The sequence below is a fragment of the Silene latifolia genome, chromosome 3 (assembly GCF_048544455.1).
Source record: "Silene latifolia isolate original U9 population chromosome 3, ASM4854445v1, whole genome shotgun sequence".
NCBI classification, from domain to species: domain Eukaryota; kingdom Viridiplantae; phylum Streptophyta; class Magnoliopsida; order Caryophyllales; family Caryophyllaceae; genus Silene; species Silene latifolia.
This window is the reverse complement of record NC_133528.1, coordinates 39,188,731-39,210,317: the sequence shown is the minus strand read 5'-3', so window position 1 is coordinate 39,210,317 and position 21,587 is coordinate 39,188,731. Positions and strand designations below refer to the sequence as shown.

The following is a 21,587-nucleotide window of genomic DNA, read 5'->3' as shown; positions in this document are numbered from 1 at the left end:
ACAATACAGATATGTTCGGAGTCACCACCAAGCAATTATGGGATGCCTGGAAATCGTTCAAAATCTACTTTATACCTTGATCAAACGAAGCACAAAGCAGTGCTTGACATAGGTACTAAAGATAAGGACTCGTCCCTTTTTTAGCATCCTATCGCTAGAATGACTCTCGTGCGCTCTGGATAAGGCCATCCACTATCAAAAGATTCTGAGTAAAAGGTAAGGATACATATTGGGAAGCCCTTTAATCGGACACCCAATCCCGCCCGCGTTAGCGGGCCTCTACTGATCGATCTTGATTGGTTAAGTGCAAAAGTTGATAAGACGGGTTAAATGCATGAACGTGCATCCACAAGTTTAAACCTAACATGTGAAATTTGCTATGTCGGTTATTTATCCAAGTATCAAGTAATTGATGTCGAGTTGAATTTAAGAGTTGATTTGCATGCAAAGACGAAAATTAAACATACATTTACCAAGTTAGGTTTACAATGCTTAACACAATCCATTTGTCTAAAAAGGGTATTTAAAATATGAAGTGTAAAATATAAATTCGTCAATCTGTTCCGTCATGTATCCGGGTTAACCGAAATCGAGATCGTCCTAGATAAGTGCTGAAAATGGGGCAGAAATAGTGCCAGACAGCCTTTGAGGCTCGAGCCTATGGGCGGTGTAAGGGGCTCCCTCTGGTTTTGTAAAAGGTGAAGAACAGAAGGGCATTGGGGCGCGGGTCAGACTGCAGTCCAAGTGAACCTTCTGGTTCTTCAAAAGGTTGTTAAAAATGTTTTAAAAGGCTGTTAAAAACGCTTTTGTGGAAAAGGTTGTTAAGATCGCGTTTGTGTCCAAGTATAAAATACGACTCAGATTATTCATCGTTATGTTGATGATATTCGTTGTTGGGTTTAGATTTGCAAGCTTGATATGAATAGTTTTGTAAATAAACATGTAAATAGTATTTGCTCAACCGTTTTATGATAGGCTATGTCGCACACCTAATCAACGATAAATTCCCTAAACTTAAATAAATGTAGTAATAGGGGTCGAACCACAAGGAGATGGGAGTTTGCTAAACAAGTTGCTATGGATTGTATTCTATCGAGGTCGGTTTATCGGTTGTTGGTTGGTTATACAAATAAAATGGAAACAATAATAGAGATAGAGTCTAGGGAAATAGGGTCACACATGAAAATTACTAATTAGTCATGTTAATTTAGAAATGCATTGATAATGATAAATAGTCTAGGCCTTTAGACACCCACCTCTCGATATTAGCATCGACCATAGACCGGGTCCTAACGATATCTCGATATGGCTCGGTCGTTCTACTATAGCATGTTTAGTCTAATTCAATTCCGTGCCTCTCGACTTATAGAATGAATTAACAAACTTAATCTACGATTACGGCCAATAACCAAAGATTAAACAATATAATGCAAACATGTTATGGAAACTATTTTTGATATCGTGACATCTCATTTTAACAATTGTGATTAGTTATTTAGCATGGCTTCCTTAATCCCTAGACTACAGAAATTAGTCGGGCATAATGTGAATTATCTAATGACAAATGAATAATAAAAGTAATGCAAGAAATGAAATTACCTTGATAATGGAAGAACTTGTAAATGAAGAACAAGGAATGAAATGTAAATAACTTGTAATGGAAATTGAATTATAACTTGAAATGTTTAAAGGAAATGTAAACAACATAAAAAATAAACTAATCTAAGCTAACCTAATGACTAAAACTAATCTGAAATTTAGAGGATTTTGTGAACTAGAACGTAATGAGAATTGTGTATGAAGTGTCGGATCAACTCCCTTATATAGGAATAAGGGGGTGTAACGCAAACAACCTAGAAGAGGCTAACCCCGATCGGGGCCACCCCACCCCGATCGGGGCCGTGGATTTTCTCAATTTCCTCTTAATTCCGTCTTAACTTTTCACTTAATGTTGATGCGGAATCTGATGCTTATGTCTTAATGCGTCCGTCTAAGGTATCCTAGGCATCCTTTGGCACCCAAAGTAGCATCCAAAGCTCATGCAAATCCACTTAACTTCTTGGACTTTATTTGGGCTTGAATATTCTTGCACCAACCCAAGTTTGTTTTGAGCTCAGGATTTCCATTTCTTCCCAAAATGCCCCTATACTTCCCGAAACACCTTTGCCTGGTCACAACTTGCTTTCTTTAGCCTCGTGAACTCCGATTTTTGCTATTTTGACGGGAAAAAGCTACAAAAGCTCCAATTCCTACAAAATGTAATAAATACACGCAAAACGCCTAGAACACGAGATTAGCTCACAAATACACTAATATAAGTGCAATAATACTATAAAACCGAGCTAAAATAGGGAGTTAAACTCTATATAAAATGAACTTATCATTTTATCAAGGAACTCGAATTAAATCGACATGGCACATATGTTAGCCAAGGGTGACATGTAATATGGTTAAGACAAAGGGAAAAATGAAATGAAATAACATGGAAAGTGCTTGATATAAACTAATTATATTAAGTTCATTGCTTTGTAATTAGTCAAAATTTATTATCGTACTCAGGATTAAACTGACATGGTATGTAGAACCAAGGATGATTATGAATATGACTAAAATCCTTGCAAATATGAATAAAAGAGAAAAACTGTCAAATTGAGAAAAATAGTGTTAAAATACCCTTTAAAGTGTAATTAACCAAATAATGTCACCGAAACACGGAATTAACCATCATGGTATAAAGAACCAAGGGCAATTATGAATTATGGTTAAAAAAAGGATATCATAAATATGATTTTAAATCATAAAAACCGTTTTAAAAAAAGGAAAGAAAGACGAAATAAAATATTGAGGAATGATGAGCTCAAACACATTGAGTTCTGACCTGAGAAGCCATATGAGACGCGAAGCCCTGGGCGAGGCAACGAGCACCTGTCTCAGGCCAAACTCGGTTTTGGCTCGATCTTTCCAAGTTTTGAATCGTGATATGCATGTTTTATGATGTCAAAGTCATGAAAACAGTAAAAGGATATGAAATAAGAGGATTAATTACACCCTCATACTTACATGTTCGGTCTCTTGACGAGAAATCAACAAAGTGCGAAACTTATGAGTCGGAAAGCTCGATTTGAAAAACCGTTTTCTAAATATGGAGTGTTGCTTTGATTAAGTGTGAGTGTAGTTGGTCGAAGTGGTAAGCCAAGTGTTTTTAATGCATGATGACGGTACCAAACAACGTGTAAGGCTCATGTTTTCAATCGGTAGGTCGAAAACATGTGTCGGTTTTTGACTTTAGAAGTCGAGGTCTAGAATTTTAAGGAAGAAAGAAGGGGCGCGCTCTCGCGTGGTTGTAACTGGGGGGGGGGGGGGGACTTGAGGGATATTTATAGAGGAATGTGTGGTGTTGCACATTTTGCGTGACGTGGCCTTACTGGCCACCTAAAGGGGCGCGAGCATGTGGGCAATACAAGGGCTGTCCCGTCCTTTTCGCAAATTTGGAATTTGTGTTTTGTTTTATCCTAGGTTTTGTTGGATATGTTTTATACTTGGGCACCAAGTATACCGTGTATAATTAGTATGTGGGTGTTATGTGGGGTGAGTTTTTTGTGTTCAACTCGTATTTGACTCGTTGTTGCAGTCAGGATTTGAATTTTGAGTCGGCTTTTGGTCCGGTGTCGGTTTTGACTCTAGTTAGTGTCATTGCGACCCCGTCGTCGTGCATAAAACACTCCATGTATTTTTGAAATGTTTTAAAATGTTTTTCATTTTTAAAACCGTTTTTTGAGCTTTCCGACATGTAGTTATACAATCCGTCGATCAAACGTAACGATTTCCGAAACATGTTGTAGTCCGATAATCATGGGGTGTTTGTTGGGGATTCTACAGAAACCGGGTATCTATAGAGCCCCTACTTTGACTGAGGCTTAGAGAAGGCGAAAGTAAAAGTACATCCCTTAGGTCAATCGAAGATTACAACCTGAAGATCAAAGCGACGTCGAGGCGACCCAAAAGAATTTGAGTCGAGGACCTGCCGTCGGGAAGGGCGACGTCTAGGTGACTCGGGGATTCGAGTCAAGGACCTGTCATTAGGAACAGTTTAGAGTCTCTCGACTGCCGGTGCGAGTTGTTTAAAGTCTGTTAGACTACGTATAAAGGCTCGCCAGCCATAGAAAGGAGTCCTACCCGAGGCATCTTCGGGATATGTCCTTGGTTTGTTCTTGCATATGCCTAGAGGCTCGCCAGCCGTTGATGGTTAAATGGTCGACTGCGGGAAATAGCCTGAATCATCGGGTCTATTTCAAGATGTTGTTCATTATCAGTGCGTAGAGGCTCTCCAACCATTGATGGTCGAATGATCGACTGCGGAAAATAGCCTGAATTATCAGGCCTATTTCGAGAGGTTATCTGTCGTCAGTGCTTAGAGACTCGCCAGCCATTGATGGTCGAATGATCGATTGTGGGAAATAGCCTGAATCATCTGGCCTATTTCAAGAGGTTATCCGTCATCAGTGCGTAGAGACTCGTCAGACATTGATGGTCGAATGATCGACTGTGAGAAATAGCCTAAATCAATGGGCCTATTTCAAGAGGTTATTTGTTATCGGTGCGCGGAGATTCGCGAGCCATTAATAGTCGAATGATCGACTGCGAGAAATAGACTGAATCATATGGCTTATTTCAAGAGGTTATCTGTTATCGGTGGGTGCAGACTCGCCATCCATTAATGGTCGAATGATCGACTGTAGGAAATAGCCCGAATCATCGGGCCTATTTCAAGGGGTTGTTCGTCTAACCGACCCAATGGGGAGTGACGTCGATGCTACTGGGGGCCGAAGGTGCTGGATTTCGCTTTGTTTGATGCCCTGTCATTGTTGTTTATGCATGTAGTTTTGCCAGTTTGCTGAAGGATGACTCAGTTAGGAAGTTTTCAGGGGTTCCGCTGGGGAATATTTGGTGTTTATAAGGGATGTTTGGGTGCTTGGAAGAGATAGGCCTTTTATAACTTGGTCCTGGCTCTTGCGGATGGCGGCCTCTATTACTGCCATTTGTAATTTTGAATTTTGAGGAGAAGAACCGATTTTTATTGCGAGAATGGGGAGTTTGAATTTCGCTACCTGCAGTTCTGAAAGGTCAAAAATAACGGTTTTCGTTATTTGGATTTCGTGAGAATAACGAGTTTGAATCTCGCTATTTGCGAATGTGAAGGAAATAACGGTTTTTTAAATCCGTTATTCGAAATTTTCGTGAAAATAGTGAATTTTAATTTCACCATTTGGTATTGGTGAAGGCAATAACGGTTTTTTAATTCCGTCCTTTAAAATTTTGCGAAAATAGCGAATTTGAATTTCGCCATTTTGCAATTGTGAGGAAAATAACGGTTTTTAATTCCGTCATTTGAAATTTTGTGAAAATAGCAAATTTGAATTTCGTCATTTTGTATTTGTGAAGGAAATAACGGTTGTTAATTCCGTCATTCGAAATTTTGTGTTTTGCGAAAAATGAGGGTTGTGCATATGTTTGGGGCCAAAGCCCAAAACTTGGCTGAAATTGACAGAGTCACTCCAAGGAGGTGCGAGCTCTAGGGCGACATAAGTGGCTTCCCCTTTCTTCTTAAAAAGGCGCGAGAACAGTTTGCTTCTCATTCCGTCATCTTCTTCGACAAATCACCCCAAAAGCTCTCAAAATCGCCAGTTTTGATCTCGCTTGTTGCTTGGATTCGTGCAAAAATAATCATGTCATCTAAAGGTATGTTTATCCTCTTGATTCCACTTGATTTTGTTTGCGTTTTTGTTGATTGAATTAGGACAGAACCCTAATTCGTCTTAAATCAAATTGGGCGTTTTTGATTTGGTTATTTTTGAGCGCAATTGATGCTTGCATTAGGTTAGAAACTTGTTTAGGAGTATGGGGGTGCTTATAGTTTGCATTTTGGTCCCCGTTCCCGCCTCCTATGTGCGAAAAATGCGAGTGAGACATTAAACCGTCTCATTTTGCAATGTTGTGTTTGTTTGCTTGAGTTATGCGCCCCACTAGGTTGCATTGTAGTCGGGGAAGACCGTCTTTGCCATGTGAGACCCTTGTTGTACGTGATGGGTGTAAATTTTTCATTTTGCCCTTGTCAGACGGTCTTATGCTGACAAAATAAGTGTCTGTTTGGGCTCAAACTGAGCCGTCTTACTTTGACATGTTCCCTAGACACAGTTTAGGTCACATTAGGACATGATAGGGGCACGGTGCTTTGTCGTGGCCGTTTTTTGAATTTTGGCCCTTTTTTAGCGCTTAATTGGGCGTAAAATTGCCTTTTTGAGTTTTGTGAAGTGTCCGGTCAGGACGAGTGTATATTTTTGCTTCCAGAACCTTTATGTTAGCCCACGGGGTTTTTGTTGTTTTGTTGTTGATTTGACTCGTCTTTTGCTTGAAAAGAAGGGCGAGTCGGGTTTTTGTGAGCTTTCTTTTTGTGAGTTTTTTGTGAAATGTTTTGTTGGATGGGATTGGGCGAGTTTGCCCTTGCTGGTGTTGCTGCTGTTTTGTATTTGCAGTTGCTTTTTGTCTCGATCGTTTTTGGCTTTTGCCTATTTTACGCCATCGTAATGCCGAAATTTCAACTGACGTTTTTGTTTTGGCCTCAGGTGAGGGTTCGAGGTCCGCTAGGCTGTGGACTTGGTAGGAGGAGGATTCAGGTGGAGGAGGATCTAGGAGATCCGTCTTTTCTGGCTACGAGTGAGGCTCTAGAGTAGGTCACTGAATCCTGATCAGTGACCTACGCCTACAGATAGAGGGGCGTCTGATGTTTGGGGGTCAACATCAGGGCGACGTAGTGTATTGTGACTCTCAATCATCACTGAATTCTGATGATTGAGGGTTAACATCGGGCGATACATTGTGTCACGGCTCCTGATCATCGCGTTGTCCAAAGTCTGCTAGACACTTTCTTTCTTTTCGTCTTGGAGAAGGAAGGCGGGGTTATCGTCATGGTAACCTTCTCTGCTTTCGCCATTACTCCTTTTCTTTTCATGTTGCTCTCTTTCTTTTCCGGTTGGAGGGGTGGGGAGTGCTCAGTTCGGTAGGTGGCGTATAGCCCCCAGTTCATTGTTTTAGGCCAGTGTCTGTATGATAAGTATTTGTATCGGACCTTTTTTGTACGGTCAGTTGCGTCAAATGAGTGTCTTTATCAGACTCTATTTGTATGGTCGGTCATTCGTATCAAATGTGCGTCGATGTATTTTGGGTGAGACAGTTTTGTATATGTGGCATTTTGTGTGCTTTTGGTTTGTAGTTTTTTTTTGTGCTGTTGTGTTGTGTTTCAGAGAAACAGGCCAAAAATGCCCTTGAAATAACCGCGATGACTCGAAGTTAAAAATTTGAAATTGCTCGTTTGAAACTACGTTTTTGAAAATTCCGCGACAAAACGTCACGCTTGGATTTTTCAAAGGGAAATTATTTTGAAATTTTGAGAAATTGCATCAAATTTTGTCGAAATTGATTTGTAAGTTGAAGTGAAACTCAAACCGTCTTTTGAATTTAAGACGAAGTGAAAATAAAAGGAGTGTTTGTAAATGTGCTGATTTGTGAAATCGCGAAATCGAGAATCGAATTTTGCGAAAGCGATTTGCGAGCTTGAAGTTTGTAAAATCGATTTTACGAAAAATTTTCGTCAAGGAAACGATCCATCGGGGATCGGGCGACTATCCCTTCCCACCTTAAAAAGAAAAGGAAACGCGTATGTTTAAAGCTAAGTCGCGAAAACCGTTTCGTATTTCGTAAAACGTGAATCGAAGGAAATGTGAGTGTGAGAAAACACAAAAATTTCTGGGCCAGCCACAAAAGGCGCGAGCATTATGGCGAGGAAAAAGATGTGTCAGGAGAAAACACAACTTGACAACGACAAGTCAAGGTGCGAATCCTTAGAAGAAGCCTAAAGAGGCGCGAGCATCTTGGCGATGCAAGGGGCCTCCTTTTTTTTTTTTTTTTTTTTTTTTTCTAAAACAGAGCGATGATTGCTTTGTATAAATAACGAGTTTGTGCTTCATTGTTTCATCATTTGAAGCATAAAATCTCTACAAAAACTCCCCTTCTTCCTCTACAAAAAAATTCATGGATACTTTCGAAGGTAGGTTGCAACATTGGTGTCAGGATTTATCGCCTCCCGAAAAGTATCAACTTGATGTAATGGGAGTTGGTCAATTGTTGGTGCTTCGCCAAGTAAAAGTTCAATCTTCATTCCTTGATGCATGCTCTCTTTTTTAGGATATGAAACGCCATGTTTTCGTCTTCCCGAAGAAAACAATTTGCCCCCTTGCCGAAGAAGTAGGTGCTATTAGAGGGTGGTAGGGTTGTACTCTGGTTCTTCCTCCAACTCGGTTGTGCTATAAGGAGACATTTCGCTCCATACTCGGCTTGTCGGTGAGCCAAATGAACTTCCTTCTTACTCCTCATGGTGTTGACATGTTGTCCTTTATAAACATATTTTCCAATCGGTTAGATGCTAAGGTTTCGGAGGTTGCTAGGAAAAGGGCCCTTGCCTTTTGCCTAGTGCATGCTTATCTTCTTGTTGATGTTTTTAAGAAGGAGGGACCGAAATGGTATGGTAGTATGACCCTCATTCACATTTTTGAGCAAATAGAGCATAGACGGGACCCGTCTTGGTTGGTGCTCGGCGAGATCATTCAAGCCTTGGATAAGAAGGTGCCTTGTGGAAATTGACCATCATTTGGATCTCCTAGAATTCTCCAAGTATGGCTTATGGAGCGGCTAAGATATTTTGAGCCTCCAATTAATACTTCTTCCTACTCCTTCCGTCACCTTACAATAAGAAAGAAGTTGTATGCGGATAGCACCGAGGCCTATTGGACCTCGAGGTTGGTAGAGGAGGGCGGTCCTCATTTCCGTTGGGTGGTTCCATGGTGGCGTTTGAGATCCTTCACGGGATTGCCCGCTTCGGCCGCTTCTTCCCGCTCTTTGATGATTGTTGTTTTGAAGGTTTCTTCCTTCATTTACCCGGAAAGGGTTATGAGGCAAATGGGCCGTCAACAAAAGGTGCCCGCTCAAGATACTCTTGTCCAAGAAAGTGTGTTTCGAAACTCCGAGCTAGTGGAGGCTTTAGAGAGGTGGTTGGCCACTCGGCCAACTTGGGAGGTGCTGAATCCCGCTCTCTTGTCATGGGTGACTCCCCGCTTATGTAAAATGGTTAATAACTTCCATCTTGGAAGAAAGGTCAAAGTTCCGCAACGATGGAAATCAATGACTTGAAATAACGAGATGCGACCAAGGCAAACCGTGCTTTCTTTGATGATTTTGATGATGATATGAGTCCGAGTGTGATGAGGCCGCCAAAGAAGAGGATCTTGGGTCCCAAGGAGGCGTTGGGCCGTGTGTGGGCTCGGCTTGGGCCAGGTAGGGGGCCGTGTAAGAGCATGAGTGCGGTGGTTGTTGCTGATCCGTTCCGGGGAGGAAATTCGTGCTTGGCGGGCTAGCAAGAAGAGCAAGGGGAAAATGTATCCCGAAGGTAAAGGCAAGGGTATAATGGAAGAGTGAAGACCTTCACCCTTTTTATTATTATGTTGTATTAGTTATGTTGTATGTGCATTGTTATTATGTCGTATTATTTATGTTGTGTGCTTGTGTGTGTTAGTTTTACTATATAATATGTCCTAGTCGGCGCTCTAGCTTTGCAAGTCGTGGACTTGCTTAGCCTCTTATTGTTGCCAAGCTTGTAATTCCACCCATTATTAATTAAATAAGGGAATTACTCGTGTTGAATAATGTTGTGAACATTTGTTGTTTCTTTATCCATTTCGTGAACGCAATTCGATTTGAATTATCCTAAACTTGCACATGTGAAGGGGAGTTTATTGTGGAAAGGGAGAATGTCCTTCTTGTGTAAGAAAGGATTGCCTACGTATGCACCAGAAAAGATGAAATCAAATCATGCTCGTAGTTCAAGATGTTTTTTGGTTATGATGTTTGGTATTCGCGTGATGCGAAATCAAACCATGCACGTAGCTCAGGTGCTTTTTGTTTGTGAAAGTGGATGATGCTTTTGACAGATCAAAATCTCCTGGAATCATGGCAAGGTGCCGTAACTTAGACTCGATAAACATTCAATTTTAAATCGGAACTTTTGAGGAATTGATTTGAGAGTTGGGTGGGGTTGCTAACAAAGGTTGTTAATGCTGGGTTGTGGCCACTAGTCGTGAAAATAGGGGTGATTATTGGTGCGAAGTTTCAAGGGTAGTATTTCTTGAGTTGGTCTAGGTTGGTCGGGTTTGTAAAGTCTTCCTCGTCTAGGTCACTCAATATCACTGCGCCCCCCGAAAGGATTTTCTTGACTAGGTAAGGTCCTGCCTAATTGGGTTTGAATTTCCCCCTCAGATCGACAGGTAACGGTGCTCGAACCGACTTGAGGACCAAGTCGTCTTCTTTGATGTTTCTGGGTTTGACTTTCTTGTTGAATGGCCGTTTATACGTCGTTGGTATAGCTAGACGTTGTGAAAGGCGTTGAGTCGTCGTTCGTCTTGGAGGATGAGTTCCTCATACCTTTGGCGGGTCCATTACGCCTATGGGACTTGGCTTTCTAGTATAATGCGTAGAGACATGACTTCCAGCTCGTTTGGTTGCACTGCCTCCAAACCATATGCTAGGTAGAAGAGTGTTGATCCCGTTGGTGTTCGAATGAAGGTTTGGTATCCCCAAAGTGCGAATAGGAGTTTATTCGGCCAATCGCGGTAATTGTCTTGCAATTTTTGATGATTGCGAGGAGTGTTTTGTTCGCTGCCTCTACTTCTCTGTTGGTTTGGGGATGGTAGGGTGATAAACGGTGCCGTTTGATTTTGTACTTGACCCAGAAATCCCCGAATCTCCATCTCGTTCTTAGGCCGAGGCATTTGTTGGAGATTTTTGATTTTGGTTGGATCGATTTTAATGCCTCTTTTGGTGAGGACGTGTCCCAAGAGTTTTCCGGAGGTGACTGCGAATGAACACTTCTGAGGATTTAGTCTCATGTTGTATTTCCAAAGACGGGGGAAGAATTTTTTAAGGGCGTCGACGTGGCCATCTCGCTCTTTTGAATTAACGATCATGTCGTCGACGTACACCTCCACTTCCTTATGCATCATGTCGTGTAGGAGAGTGGTGACAGTTCTTTGGTAGGTTGCTCCGACGTTGATTAGACTGAAGGGCATGATAGTGTAGTAGTATGTGCCCCACTGAATAGTGAATGCAGTCTTGTGCATGTCTTCCTCAGCCATTTTGATTTGGTTGTATCCGGCGTACCCGTGCTTGAATGATAGAAGGGCGTGTTCGGTGGTGTTGTCCACCAAGATGTCGATGTGCGGTAAAGGGAAGTCGTCCTTTGGACTCGCTTTGTTCAGGTCTCTGAAGTCAACGCAGATCCGGATTCTCCCGTGCTTTTTTGGTACGGGGACTATGTTAGCCACCCAGTCGAAATATTCGGAAACTTTGATGAATCCGGCTTTGAATTGCTTGTCAACATCTTCTTTGATTTTCAACGCCGATTCAGGGCGCATGCGACGCAACTTTTGCTTCACGGGTTTGGCTCCGAGCTTAACAGGTATCCTGTGCTCTTCGATCTCCCTGTCAATCCCAGACATGTCTTTGTAGGACCAGACGAATACGTCCTTGTATTCGAGCAAGAGGTCGATGAATTGTTGTCTTTCCTAGGGGTCAAGGGCGGTCCTTATCTTAAGTTCTTGAGGTGTTTGATCAGTCCCTACGTTTATGGGTTTAGTCTCCTTAATGATGGGCGTCCTAAGTTCGCGTTTGTCGAGTTCTTTGGCTAAATAAGGTAGGTAGTCACTCAAGTCAAATTCCTCATATTCTTTCAGAATTGCATTGCCGTTAAAATGAGACGAGTCGTAAGTGATAGGCTATCGCACACCTAACAAAAATACCCTAGACTTAGCTAACAAATGAATGTAGTAAAGTAGGGGTCAAACACAAGGAGACGGGAATTACATAGTGAATTGCTATGAGTAGAATTCTATATAGGTCGGTTACGATTGTTTGTTTGGTTTTGTTGGTAAAACTTGTAATAAAATGATGTAAATTAATAATACTAAAAGAGTCTAGGGGAATCGGGCCACACATGCAAATACGTAGATGCTCAAGTTAAACTAGGAGTTGATAATAACGTTAATCATTTAGGTCTAATGATAACCACCTCTCGGCCTTATTGTCAACCATAGAATGGGCTCTAGTGAGCTCTCGCTATGACTAGATCGGTCTACTAAAACATGCTTAGTCTAATTCAATTTCGTGCCTCTCGACTTATAAAAGTGAATTAATAAATTTAATCAAAGAGAGTGACTAATTACCAAACATTAGAAAACGATAAAAGCATGTGATAGAAATGATTAAACGATATCATAACATCCTAATTCAACAATTGCAACTACTAATTATGCATGACTTCCCTATTCCCTAGACAAATTAAACTACTCACTCATGTTGGAAATTAAACTAATAAGATAAGAAATGGTAAACATGATGATAATAGAATTATAACTAAATGAATAATTGATAAATTAGATAATGCGAAATGATAATGCTAAATGATAATGTCATAGAAATTAGAAACAATACTTATTGAAATAACTAAGAATGAAAATAACATATGATTAGCAAATTAACTATGATAAAATATGAGTATGCAAATGCTAGAGATAAACTATGATGATAAGAACTTGATAACAAAGTGTAACAAACTAACAATAATAAGGAAATGCTAATGATAATGAAAACAATATAACGACGATAATGATAAATAAAACAACGAAATAAAGTTAGAATCGAAATTACCGTAATAGGGAAGTAGAACTTGAATAAGAAAGAACACAAATGAGAAACCCGAAACTTGAATGGAAAGCTTGAATTAAAACTTGAAATGCTTAAGTAAATTATTTATAACATAAAGGAAATGCTTAAGGAAATGAAAACTAATTCTGAAAACTAAGAGAATTTGTGTGCTTAAGAGTATGAAAATTGTATGAAAGATATCTCCTAATGACAGATTAAGCACCCTTTATGTAGGAATACTGGGTGAAACGTAAAATTCAATGGGGAAGGTCACCCTGATCGGGAACGCAGTATCCTCCGTTTATTGCTTTTAATCCTTGATTAATTAGAAATTGGCATCCAATGTTCCATATTAAAGCTCCTAAATTTCTCGAGTTAGAGCATCATTTGGAATCCGAAGCTTGCAAGTCCACTTGATCATTTGGATTTTATTTTGGGCCTCATCTTCATTTCTTTTCTTGTGCATCAACCCATGTTCATTTCTTCATGCTCGGGATTTCATTGCTCGGAATTTCCCAAAACGCCCTTCCATGGTCATGTCTTGTTTCTTTTAGCTTCGTGAACTTCAGTGCTTGCAAATTTGACGGGAAAAAGCTACCGACTGCTTCATTTCCTAAAAAATACAACGAATACAAGCAAAGACACCTAGAACACGGAATTAGCTCACCAATACACTAATAAAAGTGCAATAATCAAATGAAACCGAGATAAAATAGGGGGTACAATCATATATAAATTAGACACATCAGTAAGCAAACTTGGCATTCATTAAGTCAATTTGAGCGAAGAGCTAGGACAGGACAGACATCTCCTAGGGAGTCATAAGGGACGTTACAGAGGAGATGGCCTCTGGGACAAGCTCCAGGTTGCTACTCTCCGTGGGAGCAGGGGTGACAATAGTTGACTCAGCCTCTAAAACAGCCTCGAGATTGTGATAAAATAGCGGGAAAGGGACTTTGTTGGTGGATAGGGGTACAACTTCTGGGACAGTCCCCAGCTTATCGTAAAATAGTGAAAAAGGAGGTTTTGACAGGGGTGTTGGGAATGTTAGGGACAAAGAAAGAATCTAACTCTGATTTGTCATCAGACTCGGGTTCAGACTCATCTTTACTTCCCTCCTTAAACGTGGGGCCTTCTCCAGTTGTGATCTTGAGAATGCGGCTCTGGCGATCAATCCATTTGAAAGTCTTCCTCCAACCTTTGATAGTTTTCTCTGGGTCAGTATCAGAGACCAAAGCAGTAGGGTCGAATTGGTTGTCTTTGAGGGCAATAGCTATGATCTCCTCGTTGTTGAGGTTCTTGATGTTGTCTTCTCCAAAAAGGAGGCTTAGAGCTTGCCCGTCCAGGCAAGGGGTCGAGTCAGACCTGGTGCAATATTGGTATTATTGTCGGCGATGAAATAGCAGTCTTGAAAGACTTTTATGCCCGGATACTTGACCTTTAGCATGAGGTTATAGATAGGCTTAGGAAATCCGTTGTAGGATTCAGATTCTCCTTTAAGGATGAAATATCCGTTGAGGGCCAGATGGTATATGTAGAGGATGACTCCTTGTTGTTTGCGCTTTCTCACGAAGAGGGCTATCTCCTGGATGTCTTCATCAGACGATTCTTAGCCTAACTCGAATGGGATGTTGGGGACCTTGGCATGCTTCAGGGGAGGCAAGGTGCTTTTCAGTGGGTTGAGGGATATGCCCGGGAAGTGCCCTTGATGCATCAGGATGTGGGTGATCGTGAGGTTTGAGAATGGGTCACAATCAAAAGGTGATGGGTCTTCAGTTACGGCATTTACGGCTTGGAATCCCCACATTTTGTCATTGACTTCCTCAGTAACCTGAGAGCTATCTCTTTTTCCATGATAGGTTTGATTGGGGATGGGGGAATAGTGATTGCTTTTCCGTTGAAGGGGACCCTGATCTTCTGGTGTATGGTCGAGGTGGCAGCTTTGGTGGCATGGATCCAAGGATGCCCTAAGAGCATGTTAAAGGATGCTTCAATGTCAACCACCTGGAAGTTTACTTGCCTTTCCAGGGGTCCGGTCGCGACGGTTAAGGTAGTTTGACCGGCGACTTTGCGACGAGTACCGTCATAGGCGCGGACTCCTTGGTTGGTTGGGACAAGATTAGCTTCTTAATTCCCAAGTTGCATACGTTTTTGAGAGGGATGACATTCACAGCGGAACCATTATTGATTAGGACCATGGCTACATTCCTCATCAAAAATGGGACGGTTATGTATAACGCCATGTTGTGGTTGCTTCCGAAGGGAGGGATATTCTCGTCGGAGAATATGATGGGGTTTCTCAACTCAGGATTGTCTCTTGTCATATGAGCTATCACTTCTTCAGGTGAGAAAGTGGATGGTACTATCAATATTATCTGTGCTTGGAGTAAGGCTTGACGGTGTTTGAATGATGTGGCTATCAGTTGCCAGATGGATATTTCTGCTTTGGCTTTTTGTAGTTGTTTGAGGATGGTGTTTTCTGAGATCCTCGGTTGGTTGTCCGCGTCTGGAACGATCTGGTCATCGATCGCTGGCGCGTTACTTGTCCTGGGTTTTGGGTTTTGGAAGGGACGTCCAGATCGGGTGAGGTGATCGACTTCCTTGGTTTGCTTTCCTTTTCCCCGGACAATGTAGATGTCGTCTACGTCATCTCTCCAAATACCATTGATTTCGGGATCACGAGCGAACCTGGATGGTGTGTTTCTTGGTGGATATTTTTTGTGGGAATGATTTTTGTGAGGGTTATTTTTGTGGCGGTGATAGTTGTAAGCTGTGTCGAAGGGTGCATGCTAGAATGGACGTGGAGGTGGTCCACCTTGAATTGGGAGTTTTGGGTGCCTGGTGGACCCTCTCCGGGCACGTCATAGGTGTTTGTGGGTTGAAGATGTGTTTGTGGTAAGCATCTTCGAGCCAAGTGTTCCTCTCAGAGAGACTGGCAGAAGTCTTCTCGACCCGCTGAAACATGGCAAGCATGGAGGCAACGCTGAATATGAACATGCCGTCGGGGGCGTCATTTTTCAAAACATTAATTTCGCCCTCACCGGGTAAGATAAGGTGCGAGCAATCCAGAGTTGGCTCATCTTCTGAAATGGCATGGATTCCCAAAGGGTTTGTTTTGTTGCTTGGGTTTGCAGGTGGAGGTAGGGGTAGTTCACCCTTCTCAATCATGTCCTGGATGGTGTGTTTGAGCTTGAAGCATATTTTGGTGTCATGGCCTTTGCCTTGGTGATATTGACAATAGGCGTTTGGGTTTCGGAAACGAGTTTTCTTCGCTTCAAGCGGGGGAGGAGTGGGCCTGATTGGTTGCAGTTTCCCTTGTTCTAAGAGCCTCTTCAGGGCGCTAGCATATGTTGACTCTAAATTGGTGAACGTCCTTTGGTGACGTTCGACCTTCTTTGCACTTGGTTCTAGCAGGTTGACCCCGTCGATTTTTTTTGGTTTGGCTGTAAGGACGGGATTTGGTTGACGTAGACCCTTGATAGCCTCTACCCGTGGTTTTGGCCAAGTGATGTGACTCATATTTGAGCACATTTAGTCCCCGAATTTACCTCGTTCCTATGCTTTATAGAACTTATTTGGGTCATTTACTATCTTTAGTTTCCCATTTTGCATATTCTTTAAGGTATTGTTTCCTTGGTAGGAAAGGATTGCTACCTTGCATTTATGAGGCGAAATGGAGCTAAATGGATCGCATCCAATGACCAAGCATCAAAGAGAAGACCAACACTAGTGGCCTAAGTAGATAATAAAGTGAAATGGGCAATGATGAAAGGATCCTTGCATCCCCGACATGATCCTTGCGGATTGTTAAGGAGGAAAATAAGAGAAGCACTCTGCCCAGGAAACCGAGCGGATCAAGCACGATCCAAGCGGCTCAAAGCACTAGGGTCCGAGCGTCTTGTTCCCAAGACGAGTGGATTGCAGCGCTAGGAGCCGAGCGTCTTCCCTAGGATCTGAGCAGATCGCAAGGCAGAACAGCCCGTGCCATACCACGGGACGAGCGGACAGAGGCAGGACTAGTTAGAGGATCCGCTCATCTCCCTCGGGAGTAGCATTTCCTCAACTTTTCTTAGGGTCTTAATAGTCATTTAAGCCCTTAGTAACCCTAATCTTTGTACCTAATCTGTAGTATAAATACCCTTTTGTACTACCTAGATTAGCATCATTCCCTAATCAATTCTTATGCTCTCTTAATCAATTCTTAATCATCTTAATTTAGTTGTAATACAATTTCTCAATATTAATCACATCTTAATATTTCCTTAATTTATCTATTGTTCTTCCTTTATTTTGGGTAATTAGAAGATTATTTGGGTTTATTTGGAGGATTGACAACCTTCCATCAATCATCAAGTACTTCTATTAGTCTTTGCTTTATTATTTGGAATCATCTTCATAGGTATAATTCTCTCTTAATCTTGTTTAATTATTTTTAATCACTTTCATTTATTCATCATGTTTTGCTTTGTTAGTATGATTGACAACCTTATTAACATGCTAAACTTGATCATGAGTGAGTAGTTTTCTTAGCTAGGGTTAATGGGGAATTAGGGGAAACAAACATGGGGAATGATTCATGCTTAATCTAATATGTTCTCATAATTAAATTGCTTGCTTGTTGTGATTTTAACTTACGCACATATTATGTTTGATGAAATGCGAGCCTATGAATCCTTGCATTTTTTTACCCATCACCTATCTTTTCAATAAGGCTTGTAAGCTTATAAACCAACTCGAGCCTCATTAGACCATGTATATAGTTGAATAGGAAGGATGAAGTCGACTTGTAGGTGTTGTACAATCTAATCGATTCGGCCCCGGGACCCAAACCTTCTTCGGGATTGTAAGATATACCCTAACTCGATCCCATCACAACAATAAGTGCTTGCTATCTAATTGAGAACATGTTTGTATGATCAGCTCCCATGAATCCCCTATGAACCCAAGACACCCTAGTGCCTTTAATCAATTGTTTACATCTCCTTTTAATTATATTTCTTTGGTTTTATTACTTTACTTTTATTTTGTTAATTAGTTTAGACCAACTTATCTCAACCCAAATTGTGACACCCTAAGACATAGCTATTTGCAATTGAGAATCCTACATCAATACCCGTCCCTTGGGATCTGACCTTTACTTACCTCTTTACTAAGAGTAGTTTGTAAAGTTATAAATATTGTTTTGGTTGGTAGCTTTTGAAGACGAGTTTGAAATCCAATCCAAAAATGGCGCCGTTGCCGGGGACGGTGTTAAATTGATTTGATTTTCATTAATTGTTTTTAGTTTTGTCTTTATTTACCTTGGGGAAGTAAAACTCCTCAAGGTTGTTCTAATTGTTTTCAAGTTGTTTTATATTTTGCATGACTAGGAGATCACAACGTAATTTATTACCTATTGATTTCGAGATTGAAAGAACCTTAACCAACAATAGAAGAGTTGCTAGAGGTACTTCAATAGTTGTAGGTATTGGAGAGTTTGTGGACATTCAACCAAATAACATTGAGTTTACCAACCCTTTTGCAAGAGAAGGAGAGGATAACCCAATACAAAACCCACCACAAAATCAACCCACAATGCCTAAATTTTCATCACATTCCGTACCAACCGAGGAGAACCTACCAAATGGTACTCTTACACCACCACATTTAACCGGTAATTTCATTGCCAAATCCGCATTCATACAACTAGTTGAGAGAAGTCAATTTGGAGGGATGCCTATTGAAGATCCTCATTCACATATGCAGACTTTTTGTGACTATTGTGATGCGATTTCTCAAACCGGAGTTACTCAAGACCAAATCCGATGGGTATTATTTCCTTTTTCTTTGATTGGTACCGCAAAGCAATGGTTGAAGAGCCTAGACAAGGCTACCCTTGGTATTGATTCATGGAAGAAGTTAGCACTTGCTTTTTACAAGAAATTCTATCCTCCGGAGAAGACCAATATGTTGAGAGCCCAAATCACCGGGTTTAAGCAAAGGGATGAGGAATCATTGTATGAAGCATGGGTGAGATTTAAGGACACTTGTCGTTCTTGTCCACACCATGGACTTAGCGAGTGGTTCCTTGTGCAACAATTTTAGAACGATTTATATGAAGATTCCCGCAATATTCTCAATATGGGATCCAATGGGATGTTCACCGAAGTTGATGACAATCAAACATGGGCCAAAATCGAAGAGATGGCGGTTCATAATTCACAATATAGTAGGCCTCGAAAGGCTACTAGAGGAGGAAAGCATGAGGTAGATTCCATCACTCAATTGGGTGCTCAACTAAGTGCTCATACTGACACCATCAATTTGAAGTTTGAGAAGGCCATGGCTAAGCTTGATGAAGCTTCCAAATCACCCAAACAACATGTTAATGCTATGGTGGCATTATCCTCAATTCCAAGTGGAGTATGTGAGAGTTGTGGGACTTTGGGACATGACCAAAGTGAATGTAGGGGAACAAGTGAACAAGTAAGTGCTTTCCAAGCATACAAAAGTTGCACCCCTTATTCCAACTATTACAATGAGAATACCAAATTCCATCCAAATCTTTCATACAAAAGCCAAAATGTTCAAAATCCTCAACCAACATACACCCCACCTCCAATGAGAAATAGAGCTCAAAGACCCTTTTATAACCATAGCCAAGGTTATCAAAATAAACCTTCTTACAATCAATCCAATGACCAAAGCTTTGATGTTCAAAAAGCGGTCCTCCAAATGCAAAAGAATCAACAAGAATTTTTCACCCAAATGCAAAAAGATAGCCAAGCAAAAGACATCACCATCAACAACATACTAGCCCACACCAAGATGCTAGAAACTCAAATGACTCAATTAGCATCTTCTAACTCTCAAAGACAAAAGGGGCAATTACCACCTCAAAGTAATCCCCCAAGATATGAAACGGTGAATGCCATCCATTTAAGGAGTGGTATAAAATATGAAGGCCCAAAGAGGCCAATTGATGAAGATGTTGAGAATGCTAGTGACAAGGAAAGAGTTGTGGAGAACTCTAAGGAAGAAGAACCCGCCACCAATGAAGTTTCAAAGAAGAAGAGTGAACAGAAGGCTAAAGAAAAAGAGCCTATTGTGATTAGACTTCCGTTCCCAAGTCGTCAAACTAAGCCTAAGTTTGATGAACAACTTGGAAAGTTCATGGAGATTGTGAAAAACTTAGAAGTCTCAATCCCATGCACGGAATTGATCAATCATGTTTCGGCCTATGCAAAATACAGGAAAGACATTCTTACCAAGAAGAAATCCATCCGGAAGCTAGAGACTATTGCCTTTACCAAAGTTAGTAGTTCTATTCTACAAGGGAGTTTCCCTTCAAAACTCAAAGATCCGAGAAGTTTCTCTATTCCATGCACAATTGGGGACACTACAATCAATAAAGCATTATGTGACCTTGGAGCAGTGTAAGTGTCATGTCATACTCGGTGTGCAAGAGGCTAGGAATGGGAGAACTCAAGTTCAGCAACATTACGCTTCAAATGGCGGATCGATCAACAAAGATACCTTTAGGAGTATGAAGGATGTACCCGTGAGAATTGGCAAATTCTTCATTCCAGTAGACTTTGTTATTGTAGACATGGAGGAGGATTCCAACATTCCTATCATTTTAGGAAGACCTTTCTTGCATACCGCGGGAGCGGTAATTGATGTGAAACATGGAGAGCTCACACTTGAATTAGGGGTTGAGACAATCACTTTCAACCTTGACAAAACAATGAGAGCTCCCCGACTACATGAGCCATGTCTCATGATCGACCATTATAGCCGAGAAAGTGATAGGAAGAAGTTGGCATCTCAATGCAAAGATCAAGCTATGGGTAAATAATCACCACCCATGTGGAAAAAGAAAGTGGATAACATTCAAGATGCTCTATCCGAAGAGCAAGGAAATTTCCTTAACAATGAAAGCTTGAATAGCTCAACCATGACAAGAAAAGAAGAAGGCCTTATTGGCCATGACAACAAGAAAGAAGAGTTGCTCTTGTCAACTCATGATACCATTGGAAAGCAAGTTGATGAAGTTTGTGGTCTATGGGATGACGAATTCGATGGATTAGTCAATCCCTACATTCGCAATGCTATGAACTTAGACCAAGGCTTTGTTGATCCTTGTCATCATTTTGACATGGGTCACCATCATGAAGAACACAATGTGGAAAAGTCTATGTAAGATCTTTACAATGAAAATGAACAAGCCTTCGATTACTTCTACAAGGTGTTGAGCAACATCAACAACACCTTGGCTATGCCCCCTTGACATCTCATTCAAGAATGAGAGTTTGGTGGAGTCCTCCCTAAACCACCATTTGTAAATATTCTAACCCTTTAACTAGCATTTTATTTCATTTATTGCATTTTTGTCACTTTTGGATTTGCAATTTCATACTTTGATCAAGATTTTCATTAAGAGAAAGTGAGGGAGGTATTTTAATGTGTTTTGATGTGTAGTGTTTGATCTAGTATGGGGATAGCTAATGCCTAGGCAAACCGAGCCTTCATAGTGCACCCACAATGTTGAACAAAGAAACGAGGAAAGAATGATACGGGAAATGAAGATCCCCACGGGTGGAACTAAACTCGTGGGTGCAGAGGAAACCCCGAGCGTCCTAGGGGGAATCTGCTCGAGCTGGCTATGATCCGAGGGTCCTGGCTATAGGACGTGGGTCTTGGGTGTGCTAAAATTGAAGAATTGGGTATGTTGCAACATCTGAGTAGATTATATTGAAGACGCCCGTCCCAATCCTGAAGCCGCTCGTCTGGGCAAGGAT

General features: G+C 41.2%; 1 non-coding gene across 1 annotated transcript; it reads right to left on the bottom strand.

Moving 5' to 3' along the window:
• Positions 1-18,753: 18,753 nt before the first annotated feature.
• Positions 18,754-18,860, bottom strand: LOC141650322 (small nucleolar RNA R71). The gene has a single exon (XR_012546363.1). It is a non-coding gene; the product is annotated as a small nucleolar RNA R71 (small nucleolar RNA).
• Positions 18,861-21,587: the final 2,727 nt, after the last annotated feature.